We start from the raw sequence: 15,228 nt of genomic DNA, 5'->3' as shown, positions 1-15,228 counted from the left end.
ACAAATTCTTTACAATCATGGCCACAAGGTTGGAAGACTACTGATTTGCGGAGTATCCAGCATCACTGCAGGGGAGATTTTTGCAGTACCCAGCAGAACATGGGACACAGTTTATTAGAAGTACAATTATGTAAAAGGAATCTTGACTTTACCTGTAAATTCCATATCTTGGAATACTGCAAAGAACACAGTATTATACAAAGCACTGCTAGACTGTGGATTATAGGTAGGGTTGTCCCGATACCACTTTTTTAAGACAGAGTACTAGTACCGATACTTTGTTTCAAGTACTCACCGATAACCGTTATTTTTATTTAATGTCATGTGACAATTTGAATAATGGGCACTGACGGATGGAACTGATGTCACTTATAGGCAGGCACTGATGGGCACTTGCATAATAAATTACATGAATGAGGAGAGGAGAGGAAAGATTTTGCAATACTATTTGGCATATAGCATTGCAAAATCCTTCCTTTCCTCTCATCATTCAGCAAGTATGTGCTGCGACGCCCGTATTGGTACACCTTGCACTTGGCTGCAGTAAGCCAGCAGCGGACATCTGGTTAAACCCAGCCCGAACTATATGGGCGTGATGTTTACCCTTCTGAGTCCCGACGATGACACGGAACGTCACTTCCTGTACTGAATGTGATGGCTCTGGTCACCAGAATATGCGGCAGCACCCTGAACCCCTGCCCTGGCCAGCTTACTCACTTCACTTTTATACACTGCCGCCAGACCGATCTCCGATCTGCCCCTCTCCGTCCACCGACTTCCAGTTCCGGGCATTTTTAATAAAAGGACTTGTCAAAATCTTTCTAATTTTGTTCGGGAGCCACGTCGCACGACCACGCAATTGTCAGTTAAAGCGACCCAGTGCCGAAAAAAGTGGCCCAGTCATTGACCAGCAAAATGGTCCGGGGCTTAAGTGGTTAAACAATACGTTTTCTATTTTCTATGGTGAAAAAAAATATGGGTTTGTGAGATTTGCAAATCATTGTATTCTGTTTTAATTGTAGATTTTACACAGCATTCTAACTTTTTGGGGGGGAATTGGGGATATAGTGTGTTATGCTATGATTACTTTCTTCAAAAGCAAAAAAAAGGTTGTAGACTCATGTAAACTTAACTAAACACTTATGTAAAAATAGAGAGGGTAGACCTAAAAAGAGTGACAGAGAGCAATACAAATATGAGAGGGAATCTATTCATTCCCCACTCCATCCAAAACTAAAAAAAAAATTGCAAACTTAGGGTCATTGCATAAAAACATGCTTTATATTTAAGAAGTTAACAAAATATTTCCATAGAAAGTGTTGCATGTTATTCTTTGGTTTTAAAATATTCTGCCCTGGAAAACTAACTGAAAAAAAGGGTGTGCCCAGCATACAGCTGTAAAAAAAAAAAGTCTGGTTAAAGTTTTCTCCATACAAGACAAACCCACTATGACTCACTGCCTGAAGTATTGCACTTCATTGCACGATGCTTTTCCTTAAAGTGCATCTGGAAACTTGCTGTCAGGTTTAAAAAAAAAAAAACAACAACACAGCATACATAATTATTTTTTTATATTCCTTATTTTTAGATGTTTCTTAGGAGAAGGTGGCATGGCTGACTGGCAAGCAATGTCAGAGTGAGTCTGTCCTAACAGAAAAGCTCATTACCATACAATGAAGTAGGTAAGCTTCTAAGCCAAGTATTCACCATCTGATTTATTTATTTTTTCAGGCGGTAAGCTGAACATAGAACAAACGGATTCCATCAGCCACATAAGCATTGTGGGTGGCAGAAGAGATTCTCCCCGCCTGCGACACTATACTCTGACAGCGAGGACTCTCTGCTCTCAGAATTCACTGATCAGCAGCTGTAGGCACTGATCAATAGAGGTTTTCCAGCATGGCTGATCAACTTCTGTTCAACAGGGAGCGCTGCACACAGAGCGAAATCCAGCAAGTCCCCGCTGAACAGGAGGAGATAAACTGCCTGTATGTGCATACGCGTTGATCAAATTCAGGTCCTGGGCCAGGAGACACCACATGCCGACCAGAGGAATGGCGCCAGGTGGAGTTTTCTACTGGCGGGAGTATTTAACCACTTAAGGACCTTGGCTGTTTTTCAGATTTGGCGTTTACAAGACTAAAACAGTTTTTTTTTGCTAGAAAATTACTTAAAACCCCCAAACATTATATATATATTTTTTTCTAACACCCTAGAGAATAAAATGGCGATCATTGCAATACTTTTTGTCACACCATATTAGCGCAGCGGTCTTACAAGTGCACTTTTTTTGGAAAAAAATCACTTTTTTTAATTAAAAAATAAGACAACAGTAAAGTTAGCCCAATTTTTTTAAAATATTGTGAAAGATAATGTTACGCCGAGTAAAATGATACCCAACATGTCACGCTTCAAAAATGCTCGTGGAATGGCATCAAACTTTTACCCTTAAAAATCTCCATAGGCTACTTTTAAAAAATTCTATAGGTTGCATATTTTGAGTTACAGAGGAGGTCTAGGGCTAGAATTATTGCTCTCGCTCTAACGATCGCGGTGATACCTCACTTGTGTGGTTTGAACACCGTTTTCATATGCGGGCGTTACTCACGTATGCCTTCGCTTCTGCGCGCGAGCTCGTCGGGACGGGCGCTTTAAAAAAAAAATTTTTGTTTTCTCATTTATTTTATACATTTTTACACTGAAAAAAAAATGGATCACTTTTATTCCTATTACAAGGAATGTAAACATCCCTTGTAATAGAAAAAAGCATGACAGGTCCTCTTAAATGAGATCTTGGGTCAAAAAGACCTCAGATCCCATATTTAGACTTAAATGCAAAAGAAAATTCCAGCCGAGCAGGGGACAGGACCCGATCGCCTCTGCCGCTACCGACAGCTCCGGTAAGCGGCGGAGGGCGCGGGAGAGCGGCCCCTCTCCCGACAACAATGATCTTGCGGCGAATACAGGACCACTCAAGGAAAATATGTATATCTCGGTTGTGGCAGCAGCTGCTGCCGTTACCGAGATATCCATCTTTAAAAACAGGATGTATATAGTCGTGAGCGGGTCTTTAGTGGTTAAAGCGGGGGTTCACCCTTAGAGGGCACTTTTCCCCCTTAGATTCCTGCTCGTTATTACTAGGGGAATCGGCTATTTATTTTAAAATATGTGCAGTACTTACCCGTTTACGAGACGCATCCTCTCCGTCGCTTCCGGGTATGGGCTTCGGGAATGGGCGTTCCTTCTTGATTGACAGGTTTCCGAGAGGCTTCCGACGGTCGCATCCATCGCGTCACGATTTTCCGAAAGAAGCCGAACGTCGGTGCGCAGGCGCAGTATAGAGCCGCACCGACGTTCGGCTTCTTTCGGCTACGAGTGACGCGATGGATGCGACCGTCGGAAGCCTCTCGGAAGAATGTCAATCAAGAAGGAACGCCCGCTCCCGAAGACCCATACCCGGAAGCGACGGAAGAAGATGCAGCTCGAAAACGGGTAAGTACTGCACATATTTTAATATAAATAGCCGATTCCCCTAGACCGAACGAGCAGGAAGCCAAGGGGAGATTTTTTTTTTTTTTTTTAAATGGGTGAACTCCCGCTTTAAAGAGGTTGTATAACCTGAGAGAAAAAAAAACCTGCAAGACAAAGGCATAATGAGCTAGCAGTGTGGCAGTGTGATGTAATCGGTGGTATTCCTGCACTGCTTTGTGTTGTGTGTACAGCCGTGTTCTGTCTTTGCAGCTAATGGGGGGGCCCAGTTCATTGAGAACTACAAGCCATCGACTTGCTGTCAGTACTTGTATACTAATTAATTCACAGGAAACTGTAAATGAATAGCACAGCCGTGTGGGCGGAGTCCTGCATGGCCACCCCGTTTTGAAATTGTGACAACAGATGCAGGGAGAAGATATCCTGCCTGCCATCACAAAATAGGAAGCTCTGGTGGGGGGTAAATCACTAGGAGCATGTTACACCCTAAATGTAACATGCTCCTAAAGGTGAACTGAGCCTTTAGACCCAAAAGCAAACACTTCTTATATTGCAGATAACCAATTTGTAGATGTGATGGCTGTATTGGTTTCCTTTTTTATGCTTTCGTTTATTTTCACCTAGCCAGTGAGTCTGAGGTTTTTTTAAAACAACAGGCTGCCCTGCAGATGTAGCAGTTGGAGGGTCAAGACAAACCATTTACTACTGATCGGAGTGGTAACAATGATCATCATTTATGTAAAACCTTTATCCCAAAAGGGAAAAAAAAACTTTGTGCTGCAACTGGTTATAGTGCAAGCGGAAGTTCATCTAACTCTGCCAGTAAATATGACACACCCCTCTCCCCAGGCTGAGGATGCTGCTGTCCAAAGGTTTCTTTGTTTCTCCTTATCCAGAGTGGTTGTAATTAAAATTACTTTTGGTAATGCACAAGGTCAATGCGCCCTCCCTTCTTTCTCATGTTTCAGCTTCCAGGGCACTCTTCTACAGGAGGTTTGTTACTGGCCAGATCACCAGGTGATAACAGAGGGAAAAATATAAACAAATGCAGCCACCACATCTAATGATTGGTTAGCTGCAATATATTACATTTTTTGTTTTGTGTTTACTAAAGTCTCTTTTTCTTTAAAAATAACAAACACGTTAGAGCAACAGGGGCGACTCAGCGCTCCGCTCTATTCTATAGAACCGTTCTAATAGGTGCGATGCAAGTCGCTCCGATTTAGAAAAAGGTTCTAGTACCACGTCGGGTGCGACTCGCATTGACTTCAAAACAGAAGTCATTTTTTAAGTCGTCTTGAGATCGCCTTGCCGAGTCGCCCCCAAAGTCATGCCGCCCCTGTGTGAACCGGCTCTTATACTTACCTCCTCTTTGCAGTTGGTTTTGCACAGAGCAGCCCAGATCCTCCCCTTCTCAGACCCCTTGCCGGTGTTCTGTCGAAGAGTGTCCCCCCGGTGGATTATGCCCCCTTGTACTGCGCAGGAGCAGCGCTAGCCTCCGAAAATAGCAGAACATGCGGTGCCTGCGTGGACCTCCCTGTAAGTGGTCAGTCGGCCTCACGTCCTTGCTTCGCTCGCATTGCTCGCTCGGCCTCCTGGCTCTTTTTTTTTTTTTAACATCCTCCATGTCCATGGGGATAGTAAGGAATGAGCCTGGATGTCAGAAGTGTGCGCAAGCGACGTCTAGAGCTACATGTTCGGCAATTTTCAGAGGCAAGCACCACACCTGAGCAGTACAGGGGGGGGGGGGCATAATCCGCCGGGGGACCTTTTTTAGCAAGACACCGCCAATCCTGGCCCCGCCCTCCTGATGAGTGCTCCCAGAGCAAGCAGCTTGTCTATTCAGACACAAAACCACAGCTTGGGCATGCCCCTCCCTCCTCATTGGCAACAGCGGGAGTTGATGGCCAGCCGAGCTTGCTATAGGTGCCCCTGAGCCGCAGCTCCCTGTGTCCATTCAGACATGGAGTTGCGCTACAGTCCAGCCCCTCTCTCACCTGATTGGCATACTGACTTTGATTGACAGCAACGGGAGACAATGGCGCCACTGCTGTGTCTCAGCCAATCAGGAGGGAGCGTCCCGGATGGCCGAGGCACTCCTGCACATCGCTTGATCAAGATGGGGCTCAGGTAAGTATTAGGGGGGCTGCTGCACATAGATTGTTTTATCTTATTGCACAAGGATAAAAAAACCTTCTGCCTTTAGAATCACTTGAATTAAAGAATGTGTTTTACTTTACCTCCGGAAGATTTACCCCTGTTTAAGACCAGGCTATTTTTTGCGATACGGCACTGTGTTGCGTTAATGGATATTTACGCTGTCATGCAATGCTGTACCCAAAGAAAATGTATGACATTTTTTTTTCCCACAAAGAGAGTTTTCCTTTGGTGGTATTTGATCAACACTGCGGTTTTTATTTTTTGCACTATTAAAAAAAAAGTGCAATTTTGAAAAAAAAAATTAACGCAATGTTTTTTTTACTTTCTGCTTTAAAACATATACAATAATTTATTTTTTTAATTCAAATTTCTTCATCAATTTAGGCCAATATGTATTCAGCTACATAATTATATATATATATATATATATATATATATATATTTATTTACATGAACGTTATAGAGTCTACAAACCATGGTATATATTTTATACTAGGAATGGCGGTGATCAGCAACTTATAGTAAAACTCTGATAATGCGGTGGACAATTGGACACTTTTTTGGTAACCTGTGTTAAAAATATCCACTGTCACTGGCTAAGAAAGGTTTAAACATCTAGGGCGATCTAGCCAGTGTTTTTGTTGGGTGCTTTTACTAAGGCAAGAGGTGGATTTTGTTCCCTGCTTTGCACAAACACACAATCCATCCCTTACCCCTGTCAGAATAGAGATCTGCCTTGTTTACATAGAAAAAAAGCCAATTAAAGGAGTCCTTACCAAGCAGCTGCAAAGGACTCTGGAATATGAAGTTCCAGAACAGAGCAGCCCCCTTCGCCTTGTATAGCGACAGGAACTACCAAGATCAGCATGCTCTGCTGACAGGAAAGGAGAGAGTCCATTTTGATTCCCTGAAGAGAATTCAGTGAGCACGAGGAGGGGAAAGAGATCAGCCCTGAGGAGATGTCTCTCTGGTGATCTCCCCCCACGAGATTTAGGCCTTTGCCGACAGTTGGGACATCCGGCCTGAGAGAGGGGGATCCCAGTGCACATCTGCACCAACGGTGAAATGTTCCAGTGTAAGGTGACCAGTCGGGTCGCCAGGAGAGCCTGCCTGTCTAGGACATTCGTTTGAGCCTTGATCGCAAGATTGGGTGAAGGGGCTTTTTGCCCATTTGCAGTAATCAGACACTGCAGCACAGGAGTTAATTGAACACTGTATACAGACATCATTGCTGGTAGTCATCTTGCCGACACTTGTAGTGCCATAGGGATAAAGGATAAGACTATCCATTTTTTGGACACTGTATACAGACTTAATTGTCCTCTCACCTTGCTGAGAAAGATCCTGCCTGCTTTACTTGATGATCTGGGTCATTTGTGTTGTTTGGCCCTGCTATCCAGGAGTTGGCCCCATTCACACCTAGGCGTTTTTACGCCTGAAGCGCACTGCTCACAAACGCCAGAGGGGAGAATTAACATTATTCCCTATGGTGACTGTTCACACCTGAACGCCTGAACGCCCAAACAAGTCCCGGACCTTTTTTTGTCGCGCGAATCGCGCGACAGCGGCGTTTGAGCGTTTTTTTCCCCATAGAAAGTAATGGGAAACGCGCGTATTGAGCGTATCGCGCGACAACGGGCGTTTGCTATGGGCGTTTCGTCGCTTTAATCAATAGAACTTGTCGCCCATGCAGAAGATTAAAAAAAAATCTACCAACATAGCAACAAGTGATGAAAAGATGATAATTTTTCCTATTGGCTAAAATAAGAAACGCCGAAGTACAAAAACGCGCAAATAAGCATGAATACGTGCGAAAAAAAACGCCCGAAAAAACGACCGAACGCCCTACGCTCAGGTGTGAATGCAGCCTAAGTGCACCAATGAAAGTGGATAGCGGAAGACCCAAAGTTTTATCTTAACTTCGAAAGGACTAAAGCTACTAGTGCCATACGGACCCCCACACACGTATTCAGGGCTCTGTATATGTAGTGGGTTTGCGGGACAAATTATCTAGGAAGTTGAATATTGAACCGAGTACAGTGTTTGTAGTTGGACCTGTGGTGTCAGGAGACAGAAGAGAGAGGTCTGACTTCTGCTCTCCCGGAGAGACAACACATATGAGGGAATAAATGTCCTGACCCCAGGGACACATGTATGAGAATGAATGTCCTGACGCTGGGGGGGGGGGGGACACATGTGAGGGAATGACGGTCCTGACCCTGGGAGGGGGGGGGACACATGTGAGGGAATGACGGTCCTGACCCTGGGAGGGGGTGACACGTGTGAGGGAATGAATGTCCTGACCCTGGGAGGGGGTGACACGTGTGAGGGAATGAATGTCCTGACCCTGGGAGGGGGTGACACGTGTGAGGGAATGAATGCCCTGACCCTGGGAGGGGGTGACACGTGTGAGGGAATGAATGTCCTGACCCTGGGAGGGGGTGACACGTGTGAGGGAATGAATGTCCTGACCCTGGGAGGGGGTGACACGTGTGAGGGAATGAATGCCCTGACCCTGGGAGGGGGTGACACGTGTGAGGGAATGAATGCCCTGACCCTGGGAGGGGGTGACACGTGTGAGGGAATGAATGTCCTGACCCTGGGAGGGGGTGACACGTGTGAGGGAATGAATGCCCTGACCCTGGGAGGGGGTGACACGTGTGAGGGAATGAATGCCCTGACCCTGGGAGGGGGTGACACGTGTGAGGGAATGAATGTCCTGACCCTGGGAGGGGGTGACACGTGTGAGGGAATGAATGTCCTGACCCTGGGAGGGGGTGACACGTGTGAGGGAATGAATGCCCTGACCCTGGGAGGGGGTGATACGTGTGAGGGAATGAATGCCCTGACCCTGGGAGGGGGTGACACGTGTGAAGGAATGAATGCCCTGACCCTGGGAGGGGGTGATATGTGTGAGGGAATGAATGTCCTGACCCCAGGGACACATGTATGAGAATGAATGCCCTGACCCTGGGAGGGGATGACACGTGTGAGGGAATGAATGCTCTGACCCTGGGAGGGGATGACACGTGTGAGGGAATGAATGCCCTGACCCTGGGAGGGGATGACACATGTGAGGGAATGAATGCCCTGACCCTGGGAGGGGATGACACATGTGAGGGAATGAATGCCCTGACCCTGGGAGGGGATGACACATGTGAGGGAATGAATGCCCTGACCCTGGGAGGGGATGACACATGTGAGGGAATGAATGCCCTGACCCTGGGAGGGGATGACACGTGTGAGGGAATGAATGCCCTGACCCTGGGAGGGGATGACACATGTGAGGGAATGAATGCTCTGACCCTGGGAGGGGATGACACGTGTGAGGGAATGAATGCCCTGATCCTGGGAGGGGATGACACATGTGAGGGAATGAATGCCCTGACCCTGGGAGGGGGTGATATGTGTGAGGGAATGAATGCCCTGACCCTGGGAGGGGGTGATATGTGTGAGGGAATGAATGCCCTGACCCTGGGAGGGGGTGATATGTGTGAGGGAATGAATGCCCTGACCCTGGGAGGGGATGACACATGTGAGGGAATTAATGTTCTGACCCTGGGAGGGAATGACACATGTGAGGGAATGAATGTTCTGACCCGAGGGGGGGGGGGGACGATACTTGTGAGAGAATGAATGTTCTGGAATGAATGTCCTGACCCTGGGGGGGGGGGGGCACATGTGAGGGAATGAATGTCATGACCCTGGGGGGGGGGGGGGACACACTTGTGAGGGAATGAATGTCCTGACCCTGGGGGGGGGGGCACATGTGAGGGAATGAATGTCATGACCCTGGGGGGGGGCACACTTGTGAGGGAATGAATGTCCTTACCCTAGGGGGGCACACTTGTGAGGGAATGAGTGTCCTGACCCTAGGGGGGCACACTTGTGAGGGGATGAGTGTCCTGACCCTGGGGGGGCACCCTTGTGAGGGAATGAGTGTCCTGACCCTGGGGTGGCACACACATGTGAGGGAATGAATGTCCTGACCCTGGGGGTGACACACTCACACGTGAAGGAATAAGTGACAGAACACAGCCAGTGACATCTCTCGGCCCATACACCCTTCAATGACCCTGGGGGGACACTCTGTTGTCCTCTTCTCACTATAAGAATACGGGGACAGGCAGAAGGAGGTGGTGTGTGTGCCCTCACCCAGGTCACAGTGACCCCCCCACTATACTCGTACCTGGAGCCGCGCTCTCATTCGGTGACAGGACGCTGTGCGGATTACAGAGTGGAACGCTGCACGCTGCAATCGGGCCCCGCCCCTCACAGGCCTACACATTAGGCACGCACAGCATCATGGGACTTGTAGTTTCTCACTACGTCATCCTGTCTTATGGAACGAAAGGTGTAGTTCCAATCCACTCTGTTCCTAGAAAGGATGACTAATATACGGAAGGGACACCAGTGTATAGAATTCATGCCAAATGCCAAAGTTTATTTTAGTTTTGTATTCATGAAGTACACTTACATTGGAAACAGGCTGCGCTCCACGCCAATGCTGCGCAGTTCTTCCTCCTGGCCGCATGGGGCGCACAGTGATTGGCTAAGATGAGGAGCCCTAGCTTCCGTTCTCGGTGGTGGATATTTCGGATACACGAGCAGCGCAGGAATCGGAAGAGTCGCAGGTTGCTTTGTTGTTGCCGGGAGAGGTGTGCGGGGTAAGAGGGCTTGTTGGGGGAGTCTCGGGCTTTATGCATTACATAATTTTGTATTGGTGAGGACTCGTTAAGCTTTATTATACTGAATGCTAATATTTGTTATGGAAGTGAATAAGACAGACGTGTTCAGGCAGGTTACCTCTCCTACACTGAGCCTGTGAGGTAGGGTGACCAGACATCCCCAGTTTCAGGGGACAGTCCCCTGATTGATGGCACTGTCCCCGGACCAAGTCTGTCCCTGGTTTTGTCCCCAGATTGGATTTAATAGGGGCAGGGGCAATTTCAAGGACAATCAGTGTAGAATTAAAATATAATTATAATTACACCCCCCCCCCTGCTCTGCCGTGCCTACTAGCATAGGGGGTTGTATTTTTCTCCATTATCTGTGCCCCTTTCTGATGATCATGTGCTGGTCGCAGCGGAGGGAATATTTCTTCAGTTTCGGGTGCATACCCATTCAGCTCCACTCGCATGTTCTCTCTACCTGGTTGGTTCATATCGCTGTGTTGACCCCCCTCTACCTGGTTGGTTCATATCGCTGCGTTGACCCCCCTCTACCTGGTTGGTTCATATCGCTGCGTTGACCCCCCTCTACCTGGTTGGTTCATATTGCTGCGTTGACCCCCCCCCTACCTGGTTGGTTCATATCGCTGCGTTGACCCCCCTCTACCTGGTTGGTTCATATTGCTGCGTTGACCCCCCCCCCCCTACCTGGTTGGTTCATATTGCTGCGTTGACCCCCCCCCCTACCTGGTTGGTTCATATCGCTGCGTTGACCCCCCCCCCCCCCCTACCTGGTTGGTTCATATCGCTGCGTTGACCCCCCCCCTACCTGGTTGGTTCATATCGCTGCGTTGACCCCCCCCCCCCCCTACCTGGTTGGTTCATATCGCTGTGGTGCCCCCCCCCCTACCTGGTTGGTTCATATCGCTGCGTTGACCCCCCCCCCCCTACCTGGTTGGTTCATATCGCTGCGTTGACCCCCCCCCCCCCTACCTGGTTGGTTCATATCGCTGTGTTGACCCCCCCCCCCCCTACCTGGTTGGTTCATATCGCTGTGGTGACCCCCCCCCTACCTGGTTGGTTCATATCGCTGTGGTGACCCCCCCCCCCTACCTGGTTGGTTCATATCGCTGTGGTGACCCCCCCCCTACCTGATTGGTTCATATCGCTGCTTTGACCCCACCCCCCCTACCTGGTTGGTACATATCACTGCATTGTAGTGCTGTGCTGCAAAAATAAATATGACATGCATAACTTCTTTTCTGCACAGTGCTATGCAATCCACCGCCTTGCACCACACTGCAGCTAATAGAACCTAAGGTGGATCTTCATGGCATCTGAGCACCGCAAACCATTAATTTTTTTTAAAGTAAACCGCAGTTAGTTGATAGGTGGGGGGGAAACTCCTGCAAGGCAAGACTTACCTTAGAACTAATCCCTCCAGGGCCATACTGTGACTGTCACCCCTGAGAAGGCTGACATTTTCCCCCAGTCTTCCTTTCAGGTTCGTGTCCTCCGGCTACATGTGTGGCTGGGAGTGCGATGACCTTTACGGCACAGGCTCTGAAGGTCCGGAGATATTCACAGTAACTACAGGTGATTAGCGTGTTTGCACACTCCATGTGCAGAGCCCGCCAGGAATTAGGCACGGTGCTGCGCTAATCACAGGCAGGGAGACATTGTCCTGATGCTCGGCTGCAGAGATCGGGGAATGTATCACTGCTTGTGATTAGCGCAGCGCTGTGCCGACTTCCTGGCGGGCTCTGCACATGGAGTGTGCGAACACGCTGGAGCTCATCCCTACAGGTGAGCCTTACTATAGGGTGACCAGACATCCCTGGTTTCCGGGCACAGTCCCCGGACTGAGGACTCTCTCCCCGGACCAAGTCTGTCCCTGGATTTAGAGCCTGGCGGCTCGAATGCTGGACGATCTCACTGCTGTTCCTGCTGCTGTTCAGTGGAGGAGAAGCAGAGCCAAAAATTGACTGTGTGGAGGGCTGAGACGGGAGGTGAGCTGATAAGGGGGGTGGGGCTGTTTAATCTGTGAGAGAAGGATGTGGGGTCAGAAGTGTCCTCTGAACTCTATGCCTAACACCCTCCTGTATATTGTGGAGTCCTGTGCCATTTGCCAATAATAAAAAAAAATGTCTTCGGATTTCATTTTAAAAATCTGGTCACCTTACTATATGCTTGCCTGTAGGTAATAGTGGTAGAACAGAGTTTTATACCACTTTAATATTCAAATCAAACTTCCCCATCCATCCATGTCCCCCATGCTTGAATATTTTGAAAAATCCCTTTCATAACAACTCCCAAGCATTTCTGGCTTTGGCCATCTTGAGTAAGGGCAAATTATTAATTTAGCATTTACTTGCTGGAATCCATCTGCCCTTAGCTCATACATAAAAAAAAATATCCATCAGCTACACCTACTGCAGCTGCTGGCTTTTAATAATAGGACACTTACCTGTCCTGGAATCCATCGATGTCGGCACTGCAGCTGATGTTTCCATCAGCTGTCGGGTGGTGCTGCTGCCACCATTGCGGGTAAGGGAAAACCCGGCAGTGTAGCCTTACGGCCTCACACCAGGAACCCTACTGCGCGAGGGCACGCGGCTCTCTTACTGGCCCGTTGACATGGGGAGGAGGGAGTCCCGCAGTTACATCATGGGCCACGGCGTGGACTCCCAGAAGTGGGAACAGGATACCTGTCAAAGACAGGTATCCTGTCCCCTCTCCCCCCGAAAGGTGACAATTGTGGCACCGGAGGGGGAGAAGAGACAAATGAGTGGAAGTGTGGGTGGAACTCTGCTTTAATAAAACACCATTGTGTGACAGTTCAATACAGTGCTAAAAAAAAAAAATAATAATAAAAAAAATGTATATAGTGCCATGAAGTGCCTTTCATTCCACCGCACCCACCTTGGTATTTCATGATCATGTGATTTCCTTCATTTTGGAAGTTTGTGAAAAAAGTCTGTGACGGTTTAATAAGGTACCGTATTTTCCGGCATATAAGACGACCCGGCGTATAAGACGACCCCCTAATTTTCCAGGAAAATTTTGGGTTTTGGGATATACTCGCTGTATAAGACTACCCCCTTTTTTTCAAGCCCCACTGTGCCATTGCATGCCCCCACTGTGCCATTGCATGCCCCCACTGTGCCATTGCATGCCCCCACTGTGCCATTGCATGCCCCCACTGTGCCATTGCATGCCCCCACAGTGCCATCACATTGCATGCCCCCACTTTCCCCCCCACTGTGCCATCACTCACGTTTTGCAGGCCGGTGACAGTCTCCGTCTGCTGCGAGCGTCCATGATTTCAAAGCCGCGCGCCGTCTTCTTAGCGTGTCCTGTGATTGGCAGAACACAAATTTTCCCAGTAGCGCCTCTGTTCTATGTTCCGCCAATCACGGATGCCTTCTCATCTCGTCCGAGGATGAGAAGGCATCCGTGATAGGCGGAAAACAGAACAGAGGCGCTGCTGGGAAGATTTCTGTTCCGCCTATCACAGGACAGCGAGGACGTGCTGAGAAGACGGCGCGCAGCTTTGAAATTATGACGATCGCAGCTGCACGGAGACCGTACCCGGCGTATAAGACGACCCCCGACTTTGGATGCATTTTTTTGCATCCAAAAAGTCGTCTTATACGCCGGAAAATACGGTACATGAGCTTATTTGTCACAAGTAGGACAGTCCATGGAAATCCAATAGGCTGCCGTATGTAAATAGCACAAAAACGCAGCACGATTTTATAAAGAGCAAAATGTGGATGTACCCGAAGGGTACATATTCACCATGGTTCCCCTGCTAAACTACCTTACTGCCGGGTGACTTTATTTTCAACCTTCTGCTTAAAGTGGAAGAAAAAACACATCTTCATACCTGGTAAATGATGCTTCTCCATTGCTTGGATGGCCCCCAAAGATTCTTAGTACTTAATTGCCACCTATTTGCATTACTTGAATACAGTCACTTGGCGCACAGCTCTAGCTCTATCCACTTTCTCTGATTTTGTTGCGGCTGCTGGGTGTGAAATTAGTAGTTATACTTTAAAGATTTCCAGCTTTAGTTTCAGTTTAAATAGTTTATTCGGGTCAAGGTGTTCTAAACCAACTATTTCCCTCACTAACGGGTACAGCCAAAGGGTGTGCTGTATAAATTGTATGTCAATGCAGCAATATGAACCAACCAGGTAGGGGGTCAGTATGTTCTTAGTGCAAGAGGAGACCTTCCTGTCTCACACCCAGAACAAAATAGTGTCAGTCTGAGCGGCACTCAGCCATTCATAGGCAGCTTTGTATTCTATCTGTGAATACAAAGCTTCCTCTGATAGGCTGAGTCAGAGAAGTGAACTGATGATGTTGTGATTTTTTAACTTGGCCAATCAGAGGCAGCTTTGTATTCATTGATGGAATACAAGGCTATGAATGGCTGAGTGCCACTCAGACTGATGCTATTTTGTACTGGGTTTGTGACAGGATGATCTCATCTCACCTGAAATACAGTACTGTATACCAGTGTTCCCCAACCCCCGGTCCCCGGCCCACTACCGGGCCATGGCGCTTCTGCAGCCGGGCCGCGGGTGTGGGCGGCTGGCAAGGGAGATGCTGGGCTGCCGATGTCCTCCCGAGAACCTTCCCCCGGCGCATAATGCCCACAGAACACCGGCATGAGCGCTGTGTGGATGGGGAAAAAAGCGAGCGGGCAAGCAGAGATGATATCTCTCATCCGCCCCCCCCCCCCCCCCCCCCCCGCATCACTGCTCTTCCGCCCTCAGTGCCAGTGCTCTGTCTGTCGGAGATGCGGCGGGGAGCAGAGAGATGACATCATCTCATACCGCTCTTCTGCAGCTCCTCAGGCATCCAGGTTAGTACCATCATATCCCTTCCTTTTTGTGGACTC

General features: G+C 48.4%; 2 protein-coding genes across 5 annotated transcripts in view; one reads left to right on the top strand and one right to left on the bottom strand.

Annotated features, from left to right (window-relative positions):
- The window catches only part of FAM210A (family with sequence similarity 210 member A), a 70,687-nt gene extending 60,745 nt beyond the window's left edge, over positions 1–9,942 (bottom strand). Inside the window, exon 1 of the mRNA XM_040353919.1 lies at positions 9,839–9,942. The gene's annotated coding sequence lies outside the window, so the exon portion shown is untranslated. The remainder of the gene's footprint in view (positions 1–9,838) is intronic.
- RNMT (RNA guanine-7 methyltransferase) overlaps positions 6,246–15,228 on the top strand; it is a 68,046-nt gene continuing 59,063 nt past the window's right edge. Inside the window, exons 1-2 of one of the 4 annotated variants that reach the window (XM_040353918.1) lie at positions 6,246–6,254; positions 12,527–12,528. The gene's annotated coding sequence lies outside the window, so the exon portion shown is untranslated. Of the gene's footprint in view, positions 6,255–10,208; positions 10,317–12,526; positions 12,529–15,228 lie in introns of those variants that run through there. The other 3 variants (XM_040353917.1, XM_040353915.1, XM_040353916.1) reach the window with 3 other exon arrangements.

The sequence above is a fragment of the Rana temporaria genome, chromosome 5 (assembly GCF_905171775.1).
Source record: "Rana temporaria chromosome 5, aRanTem1.1, whole genome shotgun sequence".
NCBI lineage: Eukaryota > Metazoa > Chordata > Amphibia > Anura > Ranidae > Rana > Rana temporaria.
This window is presented reverse-complemented; position numbering and strand designations above follow the sequence as displayed.